Consider the following 4,092-nt stretch of genomic DNA (forward strand, 5'->3'; position numbering starts at 1 on the left):
TCTTTTTTCTTCATTGGAATTGCCCTGGATTCAGGATGGAGCAGAGGGCTTGGATTTCTCCCACTGTCCTGGAATAACTTTTTTTCCCAGCAAAGAATGCGGAATTGCAGGGTCCTTTTCTGTATTCTTCCAAACCGCTCAGCTCCTGGGGTTTGTGTTGTTACAGATCAAGGCCAGGAGCTGTCGGAGCATCTGCCTGGATCCTGAGCTCTGATTTTGCCAGACATTCCCTTCTGTCCTCAGGGATTGATAAAAAATAGGATGTGACCTGGCTATGTGCGGCCACATCCCAGAAATTCCCAGTGGGCAGCAGGAAAGGAAGGAATTCTGCCCCTCTGCCCTGCTCAGGTGAGACCCCACCTGGAATCTTCTTCCAACTCCAGGAGGATGTGGAGATGCTGGAGCAGATCCAGAAGAGGCCATGGAGATGCTCCAGGAGCTGGAGTCAGGCTGGGAGAGCTGGGACTGTCAAGCCTAAAGAGAAGGGGAGAATCAGGGAGACCTCAGAGCCCCTTCCAGTGTCTAAAGGGGCTCCAGGAGAGCTGGAGAAGGACTTGGGACAAGGGATGGAAGGACAGGACATAGGGAATGGCCTCTCAGTGGAAAAGTGGAAATTTAGGTGGGATATTGAGAAGGAATTCTTCCTTGTGAGAGTGATGTGGGGCTGGGTTGGAATTTCCAGAGAGTCTGTCTCTGCCCCATCCTTGGAAGAGTCCAAGGCCAGGTTGGAGCAATGTGGGATAGTGGAAAGCATCCCTGCTCCACGGAAAGGTGTTGGAAAAAGGTGACCCTCAAAGGTCCCTTCCCACAGGGAAAAATTCCACAATTTTCCATGATAATCACCACAAGTGAGGCATGGTGGACCTGGAGTCAAGCTACCACAGGGTTGCCTTGGAATTTTTGGGAGAGGACACTCAATTTCCCAAAATCCCATGGCGAGTAATGGGACCACAGCGATTCCGCACCTCGGTTTTTCCAGAGCAAACAGTGAAACCACTGGAGCATTTTTCCCATTCCACAGAGTGGCTGAGGATCCACCCCTCTCCCAGCCCTCATTCCATGATTTTTTCCCATTTAACAGCTCCCCAGCTGAGCAGGTGACTCCTTCTCTGCGGGAAAAGCTGGAATATTTTTCCTTAACTCCATCCCATTCCAAGCTTTTCCAGCAGCTCCAGAAGAATCTGCACCTTTGGGTGCCTGCCCCGATTTTTTTTCCTTCTGCATCCATCAGGAAAAGCCAGGAGGGATTCCACCTTTCAGGTGAATGATTCCCTAAAAATGGAATTATTGGTGCAAAAAAATGGTCCCAGAGATTTGATACTCCCTGGTTTATTGCTGACACACAGGGATTTGGTTCCAGGTTTTCCAAGGTCTGGCATCAAGGAATTGTGGGGGGTTTTTTCCCATATTTTAAGTCAAATATTTTTAAAAATCAGTAATAAATAATATAATGGGTGTAATAATTAAAGGGATATTAATGAAGTGGATAATAAATAAAATAATGGGGATAGTGAATAAAACAAAGGGTGTAATAACGGATTTTAATTAATTAATTAATAATTAATAAAATAACAGGCAGGGGTTGGAACGGATGAGCTTTAAAAGCTCCTTTCACCCCAACCCATTTAATAATCCCATGATTAATTTAAATTTTTTATGAAGTTCTGGGGGGATGTTTAATTAATTTTAAGCACCAGAAGTAAGATGAGAAATATGGGAAATAAGATGTGAATTGTCCTCTCCGGAATTTTGCAATGATGGAGGGACTTGGGTTCTTGAATACGTTGGGTCCTGGGATCTCTTGGATATTTTGGTTTGTGAATTCAAAGGGATCACTTGGGATGGGAAATCTGGGGAGCAGAGCCTCCTAAGTGCTGCAGAACCACTTCCGAAGTCTCCAAAACCTTGCCTGGAATCAGGAATTTGAATTGCTCCTCATAAAAACGTGGAATGGTTTAGGTTGGAAGAGACCTTCAAGATCATCCCATTCCCTTCCCTGGCCATACACCAGCCCCTCAATATCCTGGAAATCCCAAACCTTCCCTATGCTGGGACAAACCAGGCGCCGTTGGCCACCTTGGTCAGTTCTTTGGCCAATCCCAGTTCTCCAAAGCTGGAAATGTCTTCCAGTTGCAGTTCCATGCCAGATCAGATCCGAGTTTTGTGGAATGAGAAGAGCCATGATTTAGGATTGACTCCCCTCCGACTGCTTTTGGTCCCTGTTCTGCAGGGCAAAGCTTAATTATGGATTTTCCTCTCTTTTCCAAGAGGAGCTGGACAAGTTTTAATCCTTTTGGGAGGGGTTTGATCTAAGCTGGGAAGCCTGAAAATCCCTCTCTTTTCTCCATCCAGAGGTTTAAATCCCATTGGAAAATGAGCTGAGGGCTCAGGGCCAGGCTGACACCTGGGACCCCTCTCCAGGGACTTTTTTTCTTTCAAACTGGGCGTTTCTGAAAAGCCTTCAGGGGTTCATTCCCAGGAAAAGGAGTTGGGTTGCAATCTGTGTGATCCATCACTGTGTGACTCCCTGGATGTGTCAGGTTTAAGTAGCACCTTCTTTGCTAAGCCTCACTTAGCTTTTTATTCCTCCTCATCTATTTCTAGACATTCCTTAAAAGCCTTGGAAATGCAGACAAGGATAAATCCCAAATAATTTCATTAAATTATTTCCATTTTTTTAATATAAATACATGCAAAAGAGGAATTTTAATAAAGGTGCGGATCCTGAAACGTCTCGGGTTCCCTCTGGATTATCCAGAGGTGACAAGTGCAGTGTTTGAGGTAATCAGAAAAACCAGTGGAATTCTCTATTTCTTGGGATTACGACTTCTTTTAATCCTCTTTGGAATTTCTAAGCTCCCATTCACTGCTGGATGATCCCCAAAATCCCTTTTGTTGTGTTTCTGAGTGAGGGGGGTCAGGGCAATTCCAGGAAAACAGGGATGGGGGAAAGGATGGAGAGCAGCCCTGGGAAGAAAGAATTTGGGGGTTTTGGTGGGTGAGAAGCCCCACAGGACACATCTGTGTGCTCTGGTCTGAGAAATTCCCCATGTCCTGGGCTCATCCCACAGTGTGAGCAGGAGGAAAAGGGGAATATTGCCCCTCTGCCCTTCTCCAATGAGACCCCATCTGGAATTCTGCATCCAGCTCTGGGGTCCAAAGGCAGAAGGACCTGGAGTTGCTGAAGCAATTCCAGGGGAGGCCACAAAGATGCTCCAGGTACTGGAGCCGGACTGGGAGAGCTGGGAATGTCCAGCCTGAAGAAGGGAAGGATCCAGGGGGACCTCAGAGCTCCTTCCAGGGCCTAAAGGGGCTCCAGGAGAGCTGGAGAGAATTTGGGATGAGGGATGGAGGGACAGACTTCCCACTGCCAGAGGGCAGGGATGGACTGGATATTGGGAAGGAACTCTTCCCTGTGAGGGTGATGAGGGACTGAAATAGAATTCCCAGAGGAGCTGTGGGTGCCCTTGGATCCTTGGAAGTGTCCAAGGCCAGGTTGGATAGGGCTTGGAGCATCCTGGGTTTGGGGAAGGTGTCCCAGCCCATGGGACCATCCCATCCCATCCCATCCCATCCCATCCCATCCCATCCCATCCCATCCCATCCCATCCCATCCCATCCCATCCCATCCCATCCCATTCCTTCCCATGGAGGCCAGGGCACGGATGGACCTGTTCAGCCTGCACTGTCTCCATCTCTGCCACCATCACCTTTTGGTGCCGGTGCCACCTGTGGTTGTCACCCAGCCCAGGTGTTTTGGGGCCAGTGGTTTTGGGGTGGTGCTGGAGGTGGAACCCACAGAGCTGATGGCTGGTGTCGAAATCAGGACAGAGGGAAGGAGCTTCAGGATCTTTGGAGCGCAGAGAAGCTGTGCTACTCCAGCTGGACCAGGGGAGGTTGAATCCATAATTTTGGAATTTTTGTGGGAAATGCTGCCGTGTTTGGTGGTCTGGGCAGCAGAGCCAGGCTGCAGGATGGTTGTTCAGGAGAAATTCATCACCAGGTTGGTGATTCCAGTCTCTCCAGTCCTTTCCATTCCCTCACGGAATGTGCTTTGATCCCCGTGTCTGAACCTTCAAGGGTTTGGGGTGA

This window comes from Oenanthe melanoleuca, chromosome 2 (assembly GCF_029582105.1).
Source record: "Oenanthe melanoleuca isolate GR-GAL-2019-014 chromosome 2, OMel1.0, whole genome shotgun sequence".
Lineage (NCBI taxonomy): Eukaryota > Metazoa > Chordata > Aves > Passeriformes > Muscicapidae > Oenanthe > Oenanthe melanoleuca.